Here is a 24,603-nt window from a genome sequence, read left to right as displayed (position 1 = left end):
GACAAGAAGACCTCATAATCACTGGTCTTAAAACAACACACCGCTCCTATGCCAGGGCGGCGGGTCCTCCGGATCCCTCGACAGATGACTCTCCATCGGACGAACTGTCAACGCTTGAAAATCAGGTAGTACAGTATTTCGAGAGTAAGCATATGGAACTTGTTAGGGTTTTTCAAATTATCCTTATCGTATGATTATGTTGGAATGCAACCGGTAATAAATAACCTACCTTGTCTCATCCTACACAAGGTCGTAAAACATCCCCTGATATGTTTTGACTAGAGCACAAGGTGTTAGGTTCAGATTCAGCAAAAGGATCAGCAGACAAAACCAGTGAGACAGAATGTTGATCTTTTCTCGCGAGGAGTGCATCCAGACTTACAGCAATCCAAAATACACTAAAGGTCTTGGTTACACTCCTCTCTTTTTATTAAGGAATGCCCTACCTACAATGTGAGACTAGCCCCTGATAGGTGGGGGGGAAAGCGTGGGCTAGTCTCAAGAGTGAAGAAACGAGATTCTATGTGAAACTAGAAGTCGCGGACAGGATCCCATGAGAACCGAAAAGTGAATGTTATGGGAAACAAAGTAGTCATGAGAAAAGAGTGCATAGACAAAATGACATGTGCAGACATCAACAACTTTCTTGGATTCCCAGATGTGTAGAAGGTCAGGAAGCTCCAGACAGCATCGTTTGACTTGCTGTGGACTGGGGGATGTCTGCAAGAAGAAACAGCAAGCATTCTGCGCAATAACTTTATTAATAAGTACTCATTAGGGAACGCATGATAACATATATATACAATTTATCTAACAATTCCCCCCTGTATTATCATAAGTTCCCGGAGAACAACTCATCACCCATATGGCCACTTCAAAAAGATTTTCAGCCGAGGGATCACATTTCGCAAGAACTAACTTACACACGGGAGGAAACTGAGTCATAATCGGCAAAGCTAGGGTCAAGAAACAAACCGGACAGGTTTACCACAAAAGAGTCGTCGACCGGGTCGTCACTAGACAAGGAACCCGCGTCGATCGAAAGGTCATCCCTTTGGAGCAACGGGAAAGTCTCAGCTGGTGGAGAGATAGCAGTTGTAATTAGTCTGTTAATTAGGGATCGGAGACAAGGGATACAACAACATCCACACAAGGTCAAAATGGCAGAGAAAACGGCTATGGAGACCAGGGCAGAGGAAACCAGGGTGCGGTACTTTCCGAACACGTTCAACCAGTCGGTCCAAACCTCTGTGTTCACCCCACTGTGCTCCTTCATCTTCCCGTTCAAGGTCCGCAGGCCCTCAAGGGCCTGGGACAGGCTTCCGCCGGCTGCAGTATTATTCGGAATAAACGTGCAACATTGCTCACCGAACATGGCGCAGACACCGCCCTCCTTTGAGAGTAGCATGTCAAGGGCCATTCGATTTTGGAAAGCCATGAGGGAAGTAGCGGCCAGTTGGGAGTGGACCGCCTTGAAACCCGCCTCGGACCAGTTTCCAAGCCTCTGCACGTTGTAATGGACGTAGTTAATCCTGTCAACATTTTTGTTAATAGTACACCACCAACACAGGGCGGATTCAAAACCAGCTGCTATCTGATTCACCAGCTTATACTCATCCGGTACTCCTCTAGGAACACCAATGGCGTCAATGTAAGTTGGATTAGCCGCGCCCCGCCATTCGGCGTTTCGTTTCGTTCTCGGCCAGAATACGGGAACCACGGACTTAGCAAAAGATGTTAGATCATAAGATGACATCGGTATCAAATGAACAGGTAGCAATAGGGTTACCAAATTGCAAATTCCGGAGCTGTCGAAAGGCAACCTATCATAAAGTTTGTTACTATTACACCAAAACCAAATATCACTACGAGCAATGGGCAAAAAAGGGGCAGTGACATCGGTCATGGACCCACACCATGGAGCAGGTCGAGCGCCGAGCTTCTCACCGGTACCAGGTAATCTAATGCAAGCAAAATTACCCTTAGCTACATAGAACGAAAAAAAAGGGTTTATACTTTGTCATAGAGGGAACAGGGTAAACCTTATCACATTTAAAACAATCATGAGTGGGTGAAATGGATGAGTTTTACATTAAAGCAACAGCACACTTAGGAACTATATTTGCAGGTATGATTTTCAAAAGAGGTCTTCGACCCATGCATGCAATGCAACTGGTGTTAGCCATCTTCGCGGCCCGCTCAGCCAGAAGAAGCCAGTTGTTGGTTTGACCGCTTATTCCTGTGGAGGCTACAAAATAGCTGTCTACATCAGTGAGGAGCGTACTTGTGATTTTTGCTCCTGCTGACAGGGTGTATTTATTTGTAACGGGACGGTCTGCGACCGACATTGTTTTATTAAGGCAAATAGCAATAGGAAAGCGAGGATCGATTCCAGAGGACCAAGCCCACAGTTGAAAACCCCAACAAGAAGTGTTAAACAAGGTGACATTTGGAGGACGAATTTGACCATCAGGGAGTGTAAGAGTCAAAAGGAGGCTTGTGCCCCGATTTATCAAAGTCACTCGTTTAGCAAAGAACACAGCCTCGTCACTGGAACCAGAGGGCCAATACCCTCGCATTTGTGTGGTGACAAGGGTGCCCCAGCCAGTTAAATACCACCAATACCCGAGCCATTTATCTCCAGTAGTGGGGCGACCATTACGAAACCCTTTCAAACTTTTCAAAGGTAAAATAATAGAAGAAGATGTATTGGGAGCCACAGTAAACATTAATGAGTTATTATAAGCCCAAGACAAAAGCCATGGTACACAGGTTGGAACACGGACGGCTCCTGGAACACAAACAACATGATCAAAAGGGGATTTAGTGTCGCGCTTATGTCTAGCAATTTCTCCCCATGAGCCATATTGATTAGAATTAGCGTTAGCAGTCGCCTGAGAGAATAATGTTCGAGGCTCATGGTACTCTATCCCTCCAAATAAAATAACCCCCGAAAAAAACACAATGGTAACACAAACCAGCAAAAGCAACCAAAAACACATGGCAGACTTAGCGCAGGCCACAGCCTGATTAAAGCACACACCAAATGACTCTCTAATGCTCATGTTTTTTGGATCTCCTCAGAGTCAACACCCTGAGCTTCGGGTTGGTGTCTTGGAAATTGGCTTCTGCTAGCTTTCGTGTCAACCCTGGATCTTGACACCAGGATCAGGCACTATTACCAGACTTTGCTCACCTTCCGTACTTTAGGTTGGGTCTGCAGAGATCACCTTTTTACAATGAGATAAATGAATCCACGTGTTGCGTTCGGCTATTTTCAAAGCATTAGGTGTCGTGAGTAGTACCAAAAAAGGACCTTCCCACTTGGGTGAATGCCAATTCTTCCTCTTGATACTCTTGATCAAGACCCAGTCTCCCGGTACCACTTTGGGGTCTTCCTGCGGAGAAATGGGTTCATCATCAGTGTTATTGGTTAGATTCTTTTGACGTTCCAACATTTTTCTCATGTAATCAGCTAACGTGGCTTCCTCGGGGATCTCCCATGTGTTCTTGAACTGAGGAAGCCTGTAAGGCCTTCCAAACATTGTTTCATAGGGAGTTAGCCCTGTTGTACTTGTAATATTTATGTACATTTTGACCAGGTCTAAGCACTGAGTCCATGGTCGTTTGGTTTCTTCCATACATTTCTTTAATCTGTTTTTTATAGTCGCGTTAGATCTCTCAACAACTGATTGTGAACGATAGGAACAATGGTTCTTTAGATTTATGTGGAACATTCTCCCAATGTTATGCACTATCTGATTTACAAAATGTGGACCATTGTCGCTGTAAATTTTTTCTGGAATACCGTATCTTGGAATGATGTCTTTGCATAAGGCTTTTGCCACTGTGAGTGCATCAGCATGTTTGGTAGGAAATGTTTCTACCCATTTAGAAAATGCGTCTATTATGACCAAACAATATTCTTTCCCTTCACATTTATGTAATTGGATATAATCCATATGTATTGTCTGAAATGGATACAATGGAGTCGGGAATTTCCCTCTCTGAGGTCTTAAATTGCCTTGTGGGTTATGTTTAGCACAGATCAAACACGCTCTGCAAAATTGTTTTGAAAAAGCTGCAAAGCCGTATGTTGTATAAATAGCTTCAACTTGTTTCACCATACCCCCCGTCGAGACATGGGTGACCCCATGACTCGAAATAGCAGCCCATTTGAACAAGTTACGAGGCAAGACAGGTTTGCCCAAAGGTCACACAAAAAGACCAACAGTGTTTTTAGCTGCACCCCGTTTTACCCAAGAGAGCCGTTCCTGGGAGGGGCTCTGAGACTGCATGTCAAGCAACACATCAGGGGGGATGTGTGACATCGAATCATGAGCCGTGAGAGACGAGAGGACATGGAGCAGGCCTTCTGCAGCGGCCTTCGCGGATTTGTCAGCAAAAGCATTACCGAGAGAAACAGGATCAGAGCATGCAGTGTGAGCAGCACACTTGCAAACCGCTACCTTTAAAGGTAGCTGGACAGCGTCCAAAAATTGAGCCAGTAATGTGGAATGGGCGACGGGCTTCCCTGCAGAAGTTATCATGCCACGGTTGCTCCACTGCTGAGCAAACACGTGTACTGTAGCAAAAGTATACTGACTATCAGTCCAGATAGTGACGGATTTGTTTACAAACAATTTGCAGGCCCCAGTCAAAGCAATGAGCTCAGCGGCCTGTGCAGACATATTGGATGGCAGTTTAGCAGCCTCCAAAACCATGTCGGCAGTAACAATGGCATACCCAGTAAGGGTCACACCAGATTCATTTTTCTTAGAAGACCCATCAACAAAAAACACATGACCATCTGGCAGAGGCGTATCTTCCAAATCAGGCCGAGCCTTTGCAATTTGTTGGGCAGCATCGACACAATCATGGAATTCGCCATCGCCAGGAAGGGGAATGAGAGTGGCAGGATTGAGTGTCGTGCATCTTTCAACGGTCAGATGTGGCTGAGACAGCAACGTAGCCATGCAAGAAAGATGACGCGCAGGCGACAGAAAAGTCACTCACTCACTCACTCACTCACTCACTCACTCACTCACTCACTCACTCACTCACTCACTCACTCACTCACTCACTCACTCACTCACTCACTCACTCACTCAATCAATCAATCTCACAGGTGTTAATTAAATCGCAATTACATTGCAAGCAATTTAAACTCTAATGGAATATGTGGATGTCCATATCCGTTTCATCAAATTCCAATCCAACTTTACCTTTGTATAAGGCACAGGTGTCAAATTGTGCTTCATATACATGTGCCATCACTTGAATTGCAAATTATCTTCACTTTTAGTAATATGTTAAATTTCAAATATTAGACCAGTTTTTACTTGTCTGATTTGAAAGCGAGGTACTCGTCAGCTCATTCCGCAGCTCCCACAATATGAGGCGCTCACACATCTACTCGGGTATGACAGTCATACCGGCCCTCCAAAAGAAGTCATGACTAAACCTCGGCCCGCGAACAAATGAGTTTGACACCCCGGGCACAAGGGCCTTCTCATTGATCAATCGCGTATCTTAAATCATGCTTTTCCTCCTTTGAAGCGACTATGTACTTCAAATCCAAACGGCACCATTTTATAGGGAAAAAATTGTCGAATTTATTCGTTGTCGACATAATACTGGTCGCAAATTTGCATGTAGAGCATTTTTGAGTTGTTGATCATAGACATCAGTTGAACACTCTTTCTGGTCTGTGTCTAAAGTCTTCAAACAACTTATCTTGTTTTTGTTTAGTCCGGCCAATGTCTGTGTAACTTGCTCTACGTTGAAATTTTATTTTTATCCTGTAATAGTTGGTCAATTTGTATTTGTAATGGCACCCCGTTATATTCCAATGGACGGTCCTGGTGATCAAAAGAACTCCAGGTGCCTTTAACGCTTGCCCAATGTTTGGTTAAGGATGCCATGAAAACCTGTTGTACTTCATCACCTCTCAAATTATAGGAAGCAATGAGTTGTTTAATTTCGGGTACAAAGACGGAAAGGATGGTTCGCTTTGCCGTGCCACAACATCTGTCTTTGTAATTTGATCATTTTTCTCATCTTCACTCATCACATTCTCAGCTGCGGGTCTTAAGCGAGCTCGCGCTGACACTGTGTCATCATCTTCCTGTCTGTGCAACAGCAAGTTCTTTTTTATCTTTTCTTCGTCGTCCTTATCTTTCAATTTCCCTCACATCTGGGAAAATGAGAATGCAATTTTGCTTTTTAATTTTTTAATTTTAAGTCTTGCAAAATTTCTATATCCTTACTGCACCGAGATAAACTGTTAAACATATCTTAAAAAATAAACAAACAAAAACAATCTATGCTCTTCAAAATGGGACCCAAATGTCGGATTACAAATCAAACCCCCTCCTTCACTCTCACATTTTTCGATAGAACAGTCTACTTAGCTAGACACCGTCATATCATACTAAATAATGGCCTGGAAATTAAATATAATGTTGTTGCTGTGGTCCCTCAAAACATGTGACTAGAATTTGGACAATTACTAACCCCCATCAATCGACAAATTATCTCCTCACTAAAGTCCCAGCCTGATCTGGCTGTTAACCTATCTGCATCAAGAAGACATTTGCAATGCAGGGGATAAGAGAATAACAAGGGACACCTTAACAATAAACAAAATAAACCCAAACCACAAACAAAACCAAATAAACTAGGCCCATGACCTATGTAGACCAACAACGTGCAGAGAGGGGGTCAGTACTCCAAATATTTCCCCATTAAAGTTTAAGCCTTTTTGTGTAGAGCACCATTGATTTCTAATCATTGACCTAAGTTTATCCTTAATTCAATCCCAATCACGAATGCCCACTACTTAATACTTTACTTGGTGTCCTTTTGATAAAAAGTGCCCCCCTTGCAATGTTGTTTTTAACTCTAAGTGATTCAAATCTTTGACTTGTCCTTACATGTGTCCTTGTATAGTCTTATGTCATAACGAATCAATAATTTAATTTTATCCAATACTACAATGTATGTTCTCTCCTACTCTCACATTTTTTATGAGGGCTGGGCACTCTCCTCGTTGGACGAGTTTCTGACCACAAACCTCAGATTATTCTATCATTTCTAATTTTTACATTTAACAATGCAAATCTGATAAACCATTGTCTAGCACACCGCTTTCGTGCACCAATTTAACGCAATTCCAACCTTTATAACGAACTGATACACAAACACAAACATACACAGAAACAAACACACGGGCCCACAACATAGACATGACAATCTTCCCAGCTTTTGTTTGCTATTTGATTTTCCCATGGTTACTTCTCTAAATTTCGGAGTTGGCAATTCAAATGGCACCTACAGTGTCCTAAAGCCAACTTTATTCACCGGACAGTGGTAAAATATTCAATGAGTGGTAAGTCTCCTTTCCTCTGCTTTTACACAAAACCACTGTTTACATAAAGGAGAGCTCAAATGAGATCACTCTCAGTCAAACCATACACACACACACAATGCGCATCCTTATCGTCTCACAGGCAAGCAGGGGAGTCCGCCCTCCCGTGGAACTTAACAAAATCTAAACTCTTTAACCTTCCTATTGTGTAAGAAAAACCCTATTTTTGCTTTTTCCCCAAAGCCGATATAAAACCTATCTTTTCACGGATAAAGAAGCCAAACCAGCTAAACCAGAGTTAAGAAAACACCACAGATGGCAGCAGAAAGCTAACACTAACACATTAGGAAGGTTAATTAGGAGGCCCACGACACCTCAGCGGAATTTAACTGCTCCAAATTACCTGTACTTCTCTAGAAAACAGATGGGTCCGCTTTCCCATGGAATTTAACTGACTCATCAGTCAGGGGACTCCAACATCCCAGCAGAATTTACTGTTTCTAATTGCACTTAATAGGGTCTAGAATTGTCAAGGTTTTAAGTGACCTCTTGTCACTGCACTTTCATTACTTCAACAGAATCAAGATTCGTACTCACAGTCTGCTGGGCCTTCTCCTCGGATGATCTCGTCAACCACTCCGGCGTCCAACCGACTGATCGAGACAGCCCCGTGAAAAGGGTTTCTCTATCTATATGCCTTGGCCAAGGACTTGTCCTGCGTCGAAAAGTCGGCCGGAACCAGAAATAGTCCTATTGAGATCCCGGAACGAGCCCCCAAAAATCTGTTAGGTTCAGATTCAGCAAAAGGATCAGCAGACAAAACCAGTGAGACAGAATGTTGATCTTTTCTCGCGAGGAGTGCATCCAGACTTACAGCAATCCAAAATACACTAAAGGTCTTGGTTACACTCCTCTCTTTTTATTAAGGAATGCCCTACCTACAATGTGAGACTAGCCCCTGATAGGTGGGGGGGAAAGCGTGGGCTAGTCTCAAGAGTGAAGAAACGAGATTCTATGTGAAACTAGAAGTCGCGGACAGGATCCCATGAGAACCGAAAAGTGAATGTTATGGGAAACAAAGTAGTCATGAGAAAAGAGTGCATAGACAAAATGACATGTGCAGACATCAACAACTTTCTTGGATTCCCAGATGTGTAGAAGGTCAGGAAGCTCCAGACAGCATCGTTTGACTTGCTGTGGACTGGGGGATGTCTGCAAGAAGAAACAGCAAGCATTCTGCGCAATAACTTTATTAATAAGTACTCATTAGGGAACGCATGATAACATATATATACAATTTATCTAACACAAGGGTTTCCTTTTCAGTCACTCTCACCCCCACTCTGTTCCTCCTAATAAATATGCCCTTGCAGGAAGGAGACTTTTCAGATTTCATTCCTGTAGCGAGTGATCTCTCCACCTGCAGGTGTCTAAAAGAACTTGCCTTGTCTCCTGTGTGGTTCTTGCAAAATAAGTTGGAGTGAGCAAATCTCTAACAGAACTCCAGAAAGGAAACATTGCCGCTTGTCACACACTCCCAAGAAACCGAAAACGACCAAAAGATGCTCCGAAAATTATCATTCGGTTAGTCAATAGGAAACAAAGTGGATCTTTTGAAGCAAGGGAGGAAACTAAAAGGAACGGGTGTTTACCTAAATGAACACCTCACTACGAAGAATGCTGAGATAGCCTGGAACGCACGCAAACTGAAGAAGGAAAATAAGATTCTCGCAACGTGGGTCAGAAACCCCAAAGTATGGATTAAAACAATCGGAGCAACACCAGAAGATGTCAAAAACCTCGTTGTGAGTGAACTGGAAGAACTGAAGATCTATGGCCTGGTGCAACCTAACATCTACAATGGCTGAACTGATGACCATAAACTGGTACCTATTGGACCCTCCTGACGAGAATGGTGGATTACAGCGGCGCACAACATGGCAAACAGAAACTGGCGGGGAGGACATCCAACTCAGGTAGACCGTCCCCTAACACCCTTCATGCCATCCAGTGACACTCTCAATAATGCAGGAATTTCTGTCCCACCGAATCTAGACTCTTTATTATTTAATTCATTTGACCTAGAGAATGTTACTGCTGGTATTTATGAGTCCTTCTTGAACCCAGATACTAATTACACTTCCCTAAAATCTGTTGAATTGTCATGCGAATATTTTTCTGAAGATATGTTTAACAAACTGTGCAATACTCCTCCTGGCCACTGCCTAACAAATGTATTCTTCACTGTCCACTTTAATGTACGGAGTATCTCTAAAAATCATGATGGTCTGCAAACCTATTTATCAACCTTAACACATTCCTTTTCAGTAATAGCTCTTACTGAAACCTGGATGGTTGATAATACATCTAGCTACCCTCTCTCTCACTACACTCCTATACACTCATGTAGACCAACAAATCTTACCCCAAAGAACAGACCAAAATTTACATAAACAATAATGAAATCCATCAAGTTACTAGCACCAAATTCCTAGGAGTTATAGAAGACGAACACTTAAATTGGTCTGAACACATTGATTTGTGTTAGAGATTTGCTCACTCCAACTTATTTTGCAAGAACCACACGGAAGACAAGCAAGTTATTTTAGACACCTGCAGGTGGAGAGATCACTCGCTACAGGAATGAAATCTGGAGCCTCTCCCAACTGCAAAGGCATATTTATTAAGAGAAAGAGTGGGGGTAAGAGTAGACTGAATAGGAAGCCCTTGTGCTCTAGTCAAAACATATCAGGGGATGTTTTACGACCTTGTGTAGGATGAGACAAGGTAGGTTATTTATTACCGGTTGCATTCCAACATAATCATACGATAAGGATAATTGGAAAAACCCTAACATCTCCCTCCTGTTTTATCATATGATTATGCCACCGCAAACAACAAAGACAAGTCAAAAAAAAAAAAAAAAACACACATATATATGTATAATGAAGAAAGAAGAATAGTAAAAATAAAAAACAACAAACAATGATAGCAACACTTTCCAGTGAAGATGAGGCATTACCTCAATACCCCAGATCAAACTTATTGTGTAAGCGAAAAAACTGCTGGCCAGATGTTATTAGCAGGAAAATTCTTACACGGCCCCGTTGCCACAGGCGACCAGAATGCTATCAATTAATAAAAAACAAAAAGAAAAACATAGAAACAGTACATCATTGTATCCATCACTTGCGAAGCATTTTCGATGGTCAAATCATCAAGTTTCTGTAAAACATGCTCAACAGAACAGCATCTACGCAATCCACGTGTCATTATCGTCATCACATCCGTCATCTCTAAGAAGTTGTATATGAACTTGGGCTACAGTAGAGGACACAAACTTCGACACAGCAGACTTCAAACATGGGATAACGCAGGACGTAAACAAGCACAACACCACCAGCACAACAAGCACAGGAGACAGCAATTTCAAAAGCAGTTGCCACCAGTTGCCAGAGAATAGCCACGAAAAGAAATCAAACTGATGTGGGACCTTGTCATTAGACATGGCCTGCTGTAAGTTCTTCAGTGAATTCATGGCGTCGTTGATGTGGGTGTCATTTTCTCCTGGTATGTATGTGCAACAGGAAGTCCCAATGATGTGGCACACACCACCTTGTGCTGCCGTCAACAAGTCCAGAACCATCCTGTTTTGCAAGACCATCAGTCTAATAGCCTGAATCTCTCTATTTTGTCCATCGTTGACTTGCAGTGAGAGATTCACAAAGGATTGAAAACGATAGTTCAGTGTCTCAATGAAGAGCGATAGTTTCCCAACCCCAATCTGAGGGAAGAGCGCAAGGACAATTTTGTCTCCGACGGACCATACTTTATGGTCCTCTGGAACGTTCGCACCCCAGACAGGGTCATGAGGGTCAAAGGTTGCAACTGCTCTGCGTCGACGTCCAGAAGAGTTGTGTGCTCCTGTCAGCTGATGATGTCGTATCCTGTAGGTGTGGTCCGTCACCCACACTGGTGCACACACTCCTGTCCGGTTGGCGGGCAGCATCGGATAAACCTGGGATGTAACGTGTAATTCACTCCAGCTGGTCTCTCTGTGTAGGCCACTTGTGGTATTGTTCATCCTCTAACAGTCACATTGAGATTTGCCCAGAATAGCTGATCACAGGCACTGTCTGCAAGTCCAGGGCGGTAAGGGTCAGCATCTTTGACTGTGACAGCACGGTGTTGATATCCAACTCCTGGATGCCGTGTCCCTGTAAAACAATGGTCTAGACCAGGGATGTCAAAGTCAAACACACCGAGGGCCAAAAAAACAAATTTGCTACAAGCCGAGGGCCGGACTGGTTCAATGTTTATTAAAATATATCGGAATGATTGCACATAGCCTATTGAACTAAGACCTAACACAGTGTACATTATTTAATGATTAAATGAATATGGCAATATTTTATGGCTCTGTCAGTAACTTCAAGGGAAAATATTTTCAACAGCCAAACAGCAAAAAATGAAATTGTTTTAAAAACAAAATGTGTTTCTTAATATCAAGATAAATGCATAAATAAAAGTGCATGCATTATAAACTGAAAGTTTATTATTGTGCTGCTCTATGATCTACCGATCATTGCTTTCAAATCGTAAAATAAAAAATTAATCAAATCAGTTGTATTCTTTCTCATGGCTCTTATCTGCAATTTTCCCTTGGTCCATTCAACTGAAAAATAAATATAAATAAATAAAATTCAAAAATTTACGGCACACAGACAAAACAATACTTTCTTCAAAGAAAAACCACGTCTTGTAGAAACAAATGTAAAAATGTAACCGAATTAAAAAACGGAAACTACGTTACTGTTCTGTGATGCTCACTTGTCTGAGGCTGAGCCTGATACTTAGAGGTGTCTCATCTTTTGTACAAGTTCATCAATGTTCGGGGTTAGGCTCTGAGGCTCAAAACCCGTTTTTGATCAACTCTCCTTCTGCAAAGGGCCGGGCTGATTTTGCGATCTCTTTTGCCACAATAAAGCTAGCCTTGGCAGCAGCGTCGCTTTGCGATTTAGCATACGTGAACATAGCCTGTCTGGACTTAAGGCCTCGTTTTAATTCTTCCACCTTCTGTAGCTTTTGTTCATATTCCATTTTCTTGTCTTTGTCTGTGTGTTTCTTAGACGTTTGATAGTGCCTTCTTAAATTAAATTCTTTCATTACAGCCACATTTTCTCCACACAGAAGACACACAGGTTTGCCTCTTACCTCCGTAAACATGTACTCTGCCTCCCACCTGGCCTGAAAACCCCTGTTCTTAGCGTCCACCTTACGTTTAGCCATTTTTGAGGAGGGGGGTATCAGAAAGTTGAACTCTGCTCTGACTACTGATGAATAATGAAGCCGCTTGTGCGAGCTGCAGGGACATCGCGGGCTACCGTTGCATTGTGGGAAATGTAGTGTTGGTGCGTGCAAAACACCAGCGGGCGTCTGTGGCCTGCGGGCCGGTTCTAATAGTAATTCAATATCATCCAGGGGGCCATAGATAATCAATTGGCGGGCCGGATCTGGCCCGCGGGCCGTAACTCTGACATATGTGGTCTAGACTTTCCTGCTACGTTTCACACAATAATAATGATGAGTAAATCATCAGATACCCCTCGTGCATACACTCCAACAAACGTTAAGCAGATGTGAGATAACTTGCATGAAGTCTACTTAACAAAACATTGAGTAAATATGGGATAACTTAAAAACTGTCCCGGTCAACAACAACTCGTAAATAGAAACTACAAGGCATAATAGATAAAGAACTTCTCTTTAGCTAGACAAAGAACAAAGGTGTTCTGTTCATAAATACTGAGGGCCTCTCACATATAAGACAAGGAAGGGAGTATAAGAACTCCCTAAAACCTGGCAGATGTGTTGGCCTTGAGCGAAGGTATGAGACCTCCGGTTCAGGCCGGCCAGCGCTTCTACAAAACTAATTATCCTGACATTTTCCCACTGTTTATCACATATTTGCTGAAATTCACACATCACCGTAAACAACCCCTTTTCTCGACTCTCAGTCGTCGGATCACATTCATGAGGACAAATATGTTTACACCAAAGGATAAACGTTGCGATGTCATTATTCAGAATCCCATGGATCTGGGAAAAGTCTGGTAACACAGATGCAGGAATTTTGCCATCAACATCATCATGTTGCCGCTCAGACATTAGGTATATCTGAGCAATCTCGTCCTTCATGGGCGATATTACTGTAGTGGCGAGACAATTAAACAGAGCACGAAGACACGGTATGCAACATCCATACAAGGTGAGCATAGCAGCAACACTGAAACTGATGGTAAAATTGAGGACACAATGGCGTTATACTTCCCAAAAGCATTCATCCACTTGTAGTGCTCTTTCATCCTCGTTTTGAGGGATCGCAGGCCTGCAATCCGTCAGGCTCCCATCAGGGGCGGTGTTGTTGGGGATGAAGGTGCAGCATTGTTCTCCAAACATTGCGCAGACGCCTCCTTTCTCAGACAACAACATATCATGAGCATTGTGGTTCTGGATCGACATTAGGGAAGGCGTGGCTAGCTGTTTATGCACTGCCTCGAGCCCCGCTTGTGTCCGTTTGCCCAATTTCTGCATGTTGTAATGGATGTAATTTATCCTGTCTACGTTCTTGTTCATCGTTCACCAGCAGCAAATGGAGGACTCCCATCCCGCTACAATTTGGTCATTTAATTCTTATTAATCAGGAACTCCTCTAGGGACTCCAATTGCATCAATTTCGGTCAAATCATCGTCGCCTCTCAAATTTAAAGATATTTTGGTTTTTACCAGCTTTTTTCCCAGATCTTGGCATGTTGATGTATATACAATTTCGCTTGACTACATTCTCTGAAAGCAATGGCTTTTTTTTTTTTTTTTCTTTTTTTTTCTCAATGGATATTATATAGACTGCTCTGTCACACACTTCACAATCAAGTAGACGTGACAGATTTCACACAATCTTTGGTCAATGGCAACGGTACAACATAAATAATCAGTCGCAAATCCATACATATGACATATTCAATTATTATTTTTTTTTCTTTCTTTGCAGCTTGTTTTGCCATAAGCAATCAATTGTTTCTTTTTTCAGTTACTCTTATAGTTAGTTAGCTGAAACAAATTATCCACATTCATTCTAGATATTCATCCCATTCTTTAACATCTACAGAGGTTGTTGACAAAGTACACATATAAACATCATACTTTCATGGCAGTCCAGATCCGACACAGCAGATCATCCTGCAAAGGTCAAATTGATCTTTTAAATTGGAGGCATTCAGTGTTTTTGTTTTTGTTGAAACAAGCTCTACAAAAAAAATTGTTTTGTTTTGAAACTGTTTTGAATATGAATCAAATCCATATGTTGTATAAAGCTGACTGACCTGCCCCACTATCCCTCCTCTTGAGCCATGTGACACGCACCATGGCTCAATATTGCTCACCATTAGCATAGGTTCTTTGGTGGGGTAGGTCATTTATAGATGCCATTCTCTAATCTTGCCCCTCTTTTCGTCCATAATTGAATTTCACTCTATGGACTTTGTCGCTGCACATCTTTAAAAATGTTTCAGTGATCTAATCTGCTTCTTGTGTGTATAAAATTTGAAGTGTCTTTGGTGCTGCAGCTTTGTGGTTCTGTCTGCAAGCTTGTTACCTCTTGACACCTTATCAGTCTCGTGTGTGTGTGTGTGTGTGTGTACTGCACACGTGCACATAGCTACTTTTCGTGGCAATTGGACTGTTTTGACAACTAGCTTAGCAAGTAAATGGATGCCCTCCCCGAATGGGGAGTGACTCAGCTAGCAAATGATTAGACATTTTCACTTTCTTGTAGTTTCTTTAGTTACTTTTCAATCGTTTCTCATTGTTTATCACAAGAATCTTAGAAATTTGAATACGAATCAAAACGTATGTTTTATTTTACTCAATTGTATGATTTAGAGAATCCATACGTAGTAAAGTGTTGTATTACTACATATGATTTCATCATCTTTTAATTTGACTTTCTTTCCAAAACGCTTCTTAATTTCTCAGTTCACACATCTTCTACATGTGTTACTGGTTCTCCAGTTTTTTCTCTAGTTAACTATCAATCCAAAAGCTACGTTTTCTTTTTAGCATTCAACCTGCTCAAAATCACTCTTTCATCAAAGTCGCTCTACTAATTTTCTATAGTAGTCGCCAACGACTTCAACCATTCAACCTTTCATTCAGGCAATCATTCATCAATGCTCATCATATGCATCTCATACAGTCTCCAAAAAGGAGTCTTCTTATCACATTGGTCCCATTTCATCCAAGCTCACCACACAACATTCATATATTATTTTCAACTCAAGTTTCCTGGTAGAACAATCCACCAATTAAAAAAAAACGTAACTAAAACAAACAACTGGCAAATTAATCTGAATTTTTTCTTTGTTTTTAAATTTGAAGAACTCAAATCTCTCAGATTTAGCTTGCAATTAGAATTTTGCATAATCTTATAACACAACCAATCAATTATTCCTATTAAATGTAGCATTGCAAAATCTTAAATTCACAATTTAGCTTCTCCCAATTCCTGAAAGCATGTTCTGTTGTTTTGTTAACTCCGAATTTCTCATGAGGGCTTGACACTAACATGCACTAGTGTGGATTAGTTTCTGCTCGCAAACAGATTTCTCTCTTTTTCTTTCATTTTTATCTGTCAAAATTGTTTCTGTTCTGCGGTGTAAATTGAATAGACAACAGTCTAGCAAATTTCTTTATACTAAAAGTTTAGCCAATCTTCATCAACTTAACACATACGCACACACATGCACAGCTCTCGCGTGCGGAAGGTAGGTCTCAGCAACAATGATTCGTCACAGGCTGGCCATTTCCTGTGGTCGATCATGAGCTGGTCCCTCCCATGCACACGAGGACAGCACATTCTAATTTTATTTATTTATCTTCTAGAAGCAAGTTGCATTTCTTTACCACTTGATTTGCATATTTTAACTTCAGTGTAACACAATTTGATCCCTATTCATTTGTAATTGGGCTTACAAACAGCATTGTCATACTTCTTGTGTGGACAGGGGCTCTAACAATCTAAAAAGATTTTTGATAACCTGACAATGACATGTTTTGGTGTCATATGGGAGAGGTTTCAGATCTTTTAAATTTCGATACATGATTTGCATAGGACCGGAAACTCCTCTTGCCCCTTGCTTGAGCCGCTGCTTGAGCTGCGGCTTTGGACCTGCTCACAGGGGCCTTATTGTCTCCTGGTCTGACAAACACTTGTGACCTCATCAGTTTTCATCTTTCTAGCTTTTGTCTCTTGAATTCGTTCTCATCTCTTTGTGAAGATTTCAACCACACTCTAGCACTTCTATCACTTCTTCCACATTTCAAATTTCCTTGTATTCCATACATTTTCTTCCACTTCAGCATGTATTGCATACAATTAAGAAATCTACTTGCCATGAACTTCTCGTTTTAAAGAAGAGCAGAGCAAGAGATTTACCGTTCTTATTTCCCATCTTAATTTTAGTAGTTTAAGGTTTTACATTTTTTTTTCAATTTTTTTTTTTTTTTTTTTCTTTGAGGATCCTCAATGCAGGTTTAAATTGACCTTTCAACAGATTACTAGCCTGTTTTATTGCCGTGGATAAACGCTAGAACTGCTTTTTAATCAATTTGACCTACCAGTCACACACTCAATCACACAAACTCCAGCGCTTTTTTAGGCCTCATAGCTCGGACAAACCAAAGCCGTATCTCATAGCTCGGACAAACCAAAGCCGTATCTCATAGCTCGGACAAACCAAAGCCGTATCTCATAGCTCGGATAAACCAAAGCCGTATCTCATAGCTCGGACAAACCAAAGCCGTATCTCTCGTGCACCTGTGGTTTTTTACGCGTTTCACAAACAACAACACAATCACACAACTTCAGGCCTTTAACTTACTTGTCCCCTGGTTCGTTGCACTGCCGGGTCCCGTCAATCCACCTCTGTCGGACGAAGGCAGACCTAAGATGCTGGCCCAGCGAAGAATTCTCTTCCCAGGACTTTCTCCTCCAGGTCCTCCTAGTGGACGCTGGCTTGTCGACAATGCAGCACGTCCTTCTTCGTCAGACAGATAGCGGGTATGAGGGGTCCCGGGTTTCGGCACCAAAATGTTAGAGATTTGCTCACTCCAACTTATTTTGCAAGAACCACACGGAAGACAAGCAAGTTCTTTTAGACACCTGCAGGTGGAGAGATCACTCGCTACAGGAATGAAATCTGGAGCCTCTCCCAACTGCAAAGGCATATTTATTAAGAGAAAGAGTGGGGGTAAGAGTAGACTGAATAGGAAGCCCTTGTGCTCTAGTCAAAACATATCAGGGGATGTTTTACGACCTTGTGTAGGATGAGACAAGGTAGGTTATTTATTACCGGTTGCATTCCAACATAATCATACGATAAGGATAATTTGAAAAACCTTAACAATTTGGTTTGCAAAAGATCTATGAAAATGCTAGGTATTTTACGAAAGGTTTGTCCCTTGGTCCATCCTTCTGCTCATCTCACTCTGTATTATAGTTTCCTGTTTCCTTTACTCAATTACTGCAACATAATCTGGGCAGCCACATATCCAACATACCTCAACAAATTACTCATCTTACAAAAGAAGTTCCTAAGAATAATCTCTTTTTCAAATAGATATGAACCATCGGCACCACTGTTTAGAAATTATTCATTACTGCCAATTGATAAAGTAAACATTTATCAAACCTGTCTACTCATCCATAAATACATATATAGGAAACACTGTCTTCTAGCCACTTTTCATAATTTCTTCACATTTGCATCAGACTTTCATTCTTATCCAACAAGTCAGAGGGACAATCTTCACCCACCTTTCTGTCGAACATCACACCATCAATATAATATCCACTTTAGAGGGCCCTCACTCTGGAATAAGCTACCAATCCATATCCGATCCATATCTGCACAGGCTGCTTTTACAAAGCACCTGAAACACCACCTTCTCCACTCATGATCCTACTAGCCCATAATTACTCCACCGCACTCAGCTGATCCATACTATGATCATCAACTTAATCCACAATTTTGACTCAGATTCTTCCTTGTTTTGTTTTGTTTTTTTCTGTTTACAGTTCTTCTGTTCCCTTTTAGCTATTCCTATCTGTTGTCTCTTTAATTGCTTCAACATCGATAAGTGTCTATTTTGTTTCGCTTGTTTCTTATTTTTGTATCGTGTATCTGTTTATGCATGTATACATACACACTCGTATATATGCATATATAAATATGAAAAAAATAATATTTAGCTTGTTATGCTTTTGTTTATTTACTTATAATATCCATCCAACCATTTTCTGAACCGCTTAGTCCCCACGGGGGTCGCGGGCGTGCTGGAGCCTATCCCAGCCGTCATCGGGCAGTAGACGGGGGACACCCTGAACCAGTTGCCAGCCAATCGCAGGGCACATAGAGACAAACAACCATTCACACTCGCACTCACACCTAGGGACAATTTGGAGTGATCAATCGGCCTACCAAGCATGTTTTTGGGACGTGGGAGGAAACCGGAGTGCCCGGAGAAAACCCATGCGGGCTCGGGGAGAACATGCAAACTCCGCACAGGGAGGGCCGGAGGTGGAATCGAACCCGCACCCTCCTAATTGTGAGGCGGACCTGCTACCCAGTGCGCCACCGAGCCGCCCTATATCACCCTATATATATATATATATATATATATATATATATATATATATATATATATATATATATATATATATATATATTTCTTTTCTTAAACACTTGAATGACAATTGACTGCACAGCACTTTGTTTGTTTCTGCACTTTGTTTGCATATATAACAGGTGTGGAGCTTCTTACAAGCCCTAGGCTTCGTCTCCCTCCTTGCACTGTTATTTGTGCTAAACAATAAACTAAACTAAACTAAAGATATCTAGTCGGAATTTTCCTGCCTCGCACACCAGCTCGGGCTCCTTTCCAGCCAGAGAGGTGACATTCCATGTCCCAAGAGCCAGCTTCTGCAGCCAGGGATCAGACCGCCTAGGTCCCTGCCTTTGGCCGCCGCCCAGCTCACATTGCACCCGACCCCTTTGGCCCCTCCCACAGGTGGTGAGCCCATGGGAAGGGGGACCCACGTTTCCTTTTCGGGCTGTGCCCGGCCGGGCCCCATGGGCCACTAGACGCTCGCCTTCGAGCCCCGCCTCCAGGCCTGGCTCCAGAGGGAGGCCTCGGTGACCCGCGTCCGGGCGAGGGAAAACGAAGTCCATTTATTTTAATCATCATAAGGGGCTTCTGTGAGCCGTGCTTTGTCTGGCCCCTCACCTAGGACCCGTTTGCCATGGGTGACCCTACCAGGGGCATGAAGCCCTCGACAACATGGCTCCTAGGATCATAGGGACACGCAAACCTCTCCACCACGATAAGGTGACGACTCACGGATTTAATCTAAAGATTAAATAAATCGTATATATCAACTACTACTTTAGATAGTACACACCTTTCTGGTTGGCAAACTATATGAGGGCTGAAGGACCTGAACCAGTTCCGTTAACCCTTCATTTTGGGGATTTTAATCTAACCTAATTTAACCTAAAGTCTGTTTTTCCAAGGCTTCACCAGCATGTTGATTTTCCAACACGTGGTGACAGCTTCCTGGACCTGGTCTACACTACACATAAAGGAGCTTTCAAAGCCACCCCCCTCCCCCATATTGGGCTTTCAAACCATATCACTATTATGCTTATGCCCGCATACCGACAAAGAGTGAAAGCATCCAGGCCGGTTCGCAAGCAGGTAAGAGTGTGGCCTGAGGGTGCCTCTGATGCGCTTCGGGACTGCTTTGATGCAACTGACTGGGGAATGTTTAAGCAGGCAGCCACTTGCAACAATCAGACGGACATAGGAGTATACTGACTCTGTTTCCTCTGACATCTCGAAGTGCATTGATGATGTGACCCACACAAAATGCATTGTCACTCGGGCTAACTGGAAGCCATGGCTGACAGGGGCTGTCCTCAGGCTGCTGAGGGCCAGGGACAAAGCCTTCAGAGCTGGGGATGAGGCTGGCTTGAGAACAGCGAGGGCCGAACTGTCCCGGAGCATCAAGGAAGCAAAGAGTGCATTCTCTTGCACGATTACCGCCCTCTTCAAAGACAGCAGGGACACACGGAGCCTATGGCAAGGCATTCAGACCATCACGGACTACAAGCCCGCGCCACAGAGCTGTGAGGGCAACAATCGTCTGCTCAACGATCTGAACCGCTTCTTTGCTCGCTTCAACGCTCAGAACAGCACTTGCCCGCTGAAGACACCTCCCCCTCCACACGAGCAGCCCCTGTGCCTCTCTGCCGATAGCCTGAGGAGGACGCTTGCCGCTATCAACACCCGTAAGGCGGCGGGCCCAGACAACATCCCTGGTCGAGCGCGGAAGGACTGCGCTGGGGAGCTGATGGGTGTCTTCACGGACATCTTTAACATTTCCCTGCAGCAGGCCATCGTCCCATCATGTTTCAAGGCTGCCACCATTGTACCTGTGCCGAAGAAACCCCGTGGCACTGACATCATGAAGTGTTTTGAGGGGCTTGTCATGAAGCACATCAGGTCCATTCTCTCCCCCACCATAGACTCCTTCCAGTTTGCGTACCGAGCCAAACGGTCCTCTGTGGATGCCATCTGCTCTGCCCTCCACTCAACCCTCACCCACCTAGAGAGGAGGGACTCGTATGTGCGATTGCTGTTTGTGGACTTCAGTTCTGCATTCAACACCATTGTGCCACAGCGACTCAGCTGCAAACTCGACAAGCTGGGCCTCAGTACCTACCTCTGCAACTGGCTACTGGACTTCCTCTGTCAGAGGCCTCAGGTAGTACGTGTTGGCAACAGCATCACGCTGAGCATGGGGCCCCCCAAGGCTGCGTGCTCAGTCCGCTGCTCTTCACCCTGCGGACACATGACTGCACTGCGACTTACAGCAGCAACCGCGTGCTGAAATATGCCGACGACACGACTCTGGTGGGTCTCATCACCGAGGGCGACGAGACTCAATACAGGTCGGAGGTCGACCTTCTGGCCACGTGGTGCAGGGAAAACAACCTCCTGCTGAACGTCAACAAGACCAAGGAGATTGTTGTTGACTTCCGGAAGGGTCGCACCCAACACCTGCCACTGACCATCGACGATGCTGTGGTGGAGAGAGTGATCAGCACCAGATTCCTGGGGCTGCACATCAGTGAGGACCTCTCCTGGACCACCAACACTGCATCACTGGCGAAGAAAGCTCAGCGCCGCCTGTACTTCCTGCGGAAACTCAGGCGAGCAAGTGCTCCTCCGGCCATCATGACCTCATTATACCGTGGCACCATTGAGAGCGTCCTCTCCAGTTGTATCGCTGTGTGGGGTGGTAGCTGCACTGAACACAACATGAAGGCCCTGCAGCGCATAGTGACCACAGCTGGTAAGATTATTGGTGCTTCACTCCCCTCCCTGAAGGACATTTACACCTCCCATCTCACCCGCAAGGCTACCACGATTGTGTGTGATGTGAGTCACCCCGCTCACTCTTTGTTTGATCTTCTGCCCTCTGGGAAGAGGTACTCGAGCTTGCGCTCCCGCACCACCGGACTCACCAACAGCTTCATACTCCAGGCTGTTAGGATCCTGAACTTTCTCCCCCCTCCTGCATAACGTCCTGTACTTTTGCGCAATGTTCTGACTGTCTGCTGTGTGCACACTTGCTCCATTTTTGCTCCTCTTATTTATTATGTTATTTGTTTATTTATTATTTATTCATCGCTCTTATTTATTCATTGTTTGTGCCTTCTTGTTTTTACTTTTTGTGTTGTTTACTTGTATGTATATTGTGTACTATGTCTTGTCACCGTGGGATAGTGGGAAATGTAATTTCGATCTCTTTGTATGTATTGGCACGTGAAGAAATTGACAATAAAGCAGACTTTGACTTTGAGAAAAAAAAAATTAAAAATTCCACAACACTGAGAGGCTGGCAGTCCTTCAGAATGAAATTCAGGAGAGCCTCATCCAGCATCTACTTCCTGGAAGCTTTATGGTTAAAAATGAGGTAAAAAATAAAGTAATGGGAATTAATTATCAAGAAAGCAACTCTGAGTAAGTCATAGAATTGCTGTATCTTGTTTAAATAGGAAAGTTCGGTATAACAAATGCGACATTTAACCTGCAGAAAATAATATGAATAGTAAACTAAGAGTCACTTTGAAATTAATTTGAATTCAGATATATCAAGTGGAAACTCTGAGAGAAACATGATTAAACAACAAGGAAATTAAAACAAATACCTTATTTTCTGATATGAGATCAAAATGGTCCCACACAGCAGAAACCTTTCTTTTGACTTGGGGCTGCTCCATAATTCTTGATAACATCGACGATAAACCGCAAAAGATCAGATATTGGTTTGGCAGATCCATCCCGTTGACAATGCGCTTCCTTTAACAGAGTTTTGGCATGCTTCCTTGACAGGCAATACTGCTGTTGTTTCGGCCACGTGACTTTCTTAAAGCGATACGCGCACCGACACGGGGCTTCGCTCTATGAGCTCCACACATGCGCCGACGCATCGGTGTTGCCCGACCCATCACTACTGTTCAGACACTCTAGTCTGGTCTGTTCAGTTATTCTAGTGAGTTATTCTCGTCCGTGGTGAAGGCCGTTGGTGCCTTATTGTGTTTAATCATTCTTTTGAGGCGGTTGCTTTGGACTTTCTTCACCCTCCTGTCTTCTCGGTTTATTTTCAAGGAGGAGACTGTTTTATACTGTTTGGTGAATGTTTAAAGCACACAGATACAGTAGTTACCGCAAAATAAGTTTTGATAACTCAACAACGTACAATGTAAATGTTCCACCTCATTATGCTTTTCATATGTGGTTTTACCAGACTTCTTTGAATAAGAAACGGGCATGAATGAAGTGGAAAAGTGATTATTTAAAAAAAAAAAAAAAAAAAACAGAAATCAGGCACAGAACAGAAGCAAACAGTATAGTATAATCCTATAATCAATTTATAGGAGCTGGACATGGAAGTTGAGCTAAACAAACACAAGAACCCAATGTTTTACCAGTAGGTTAGAGTAGAGGCGGTAATTTCAGATTGTTTATTTTTTTTAACGCTGTGTGATATGTTCTATGCCAAAATGCTGTAAACTGTAAACCGCTTTGAAACTTAACAATTCAGCTTCAGAACAGCTTGTTCATTTTGTAAAATAAACAATGCACTTTTTTTGAGATTGTACAGTTGACGATCAAACCAGCCATGGTGGTGTTGACAGTATGCAGGTCTAAGTTCCCTGGGAGGTGGCACTTGTCAATCCTTTCTTGGCAAGGCTGACCTAAGTTATTGGTTGCACTGTAAAGGGAAAGGAAAATTACAACAGCAAATGCGTATGCAAGAAATATTGTGTATTGTTTTGTATCATCTCTCCAACTATTCTTACAGTGTGTTCATATTGCATCTCTCCAAAGGAAGAAAGAATATTGATCACAATCGCCAATCTAAAAGCACTTAAAAATGTGGATATCCAAGCTTTGTATTCAGCAATACACATCCGGTGGAAAAGGTCAAGTGTCTGGTCTTTCCCCTGATACCCCTTGACTTCAAATGTCTTGTTGATGTACAGGTCACTCTGGGATAGTACTGTGTGTGTGCGTGTGTGTGTGTGTGTGTGTGTGTGTGTGTATGTGTGTGTGTGTGTGTGTGTGTGTGTGTGTGTGTGTGTGTGCGCGTGTGTGTGTGTGCATGCATGTGAGTGTGTGTGTGTGTGTGTGTGTGTGCGTGCGTGCGTGCGTGCGTGCGTGCGTGCGTGCGTGCGTGCGTGCGTGCGTGCGTGCATGCGTGCGTGCGAGCGTGCGAGCCTGGGTGTTTGGCCTAGTTGCAATGTTGCATTTTCAAACAGCTTGCTGGTTTATAAAATCAACAGGTATATAACAAGTACAGTACCGCCGTGAGTCGTCACCTTATCATGGTGGAGGGGTTTGCGTGTCCTAATGATCCTGCCAAGTTGTCTGGGGCTTTATGCCCCTGGCAGGGTCACCCATGGCAAAATGGTCCGAGGTGAGGGGCCAGACAAAGCACGGCTCACAAAGCCCTTATAATGATGAATATAAACTTTGTTTTCCCTGTCCCAGATGTGGGTCATCGGGCCGCCCCCTCTGGAGCCAGGCCTGGAGTTGGGGCTCGAAGG

The 24,603-nt window shown here is 43.2% G+C and overlaps 1 long non-coding RNA gene across 1 annotated transcript; it reads right to left on the bottom strand.

Annotated features, from left to right (window-relative positions):
* Positions 1 to 346: 346 nt before the first annotated feature.
* LOC137840524 (uncharacterized) lies at positions 347 to 22,988 on the bottom strand. The gene is made up of 2 exons (XR_011087214.1): positions 22,702 to 22,988; positions 347 to 17,466 (listed from the first exon to the last, which is right to left on the bottom strand). It is a non-coding gene; the product is annotated as an uncharacterized lncRNA (long non-coding RNA).
* Between the last annotated feature and the right edge of the window lie 1,615 nt (positions 22,989 to 24,603).

Source organism: Syngnathus scovelli, chromosome 8 (assembly GCF_024217435.2).
Source record: "Syngnathus scovelli strain Florida chromosome 8, RoL_Ssco_1.2, whole genome shotgun sequence".
NCBI lineage: Eukaryota > Metazoa > Chordata > Actinopteri > Syngnathiformes > Syngnathidae > Syngnathus > Syngnathus scovelli.
The sequence above is the reverse complement of the archived record's forward strand: the minus strand, read 5'-3'. Positions and strand labels throughout refer to the sequence as shown.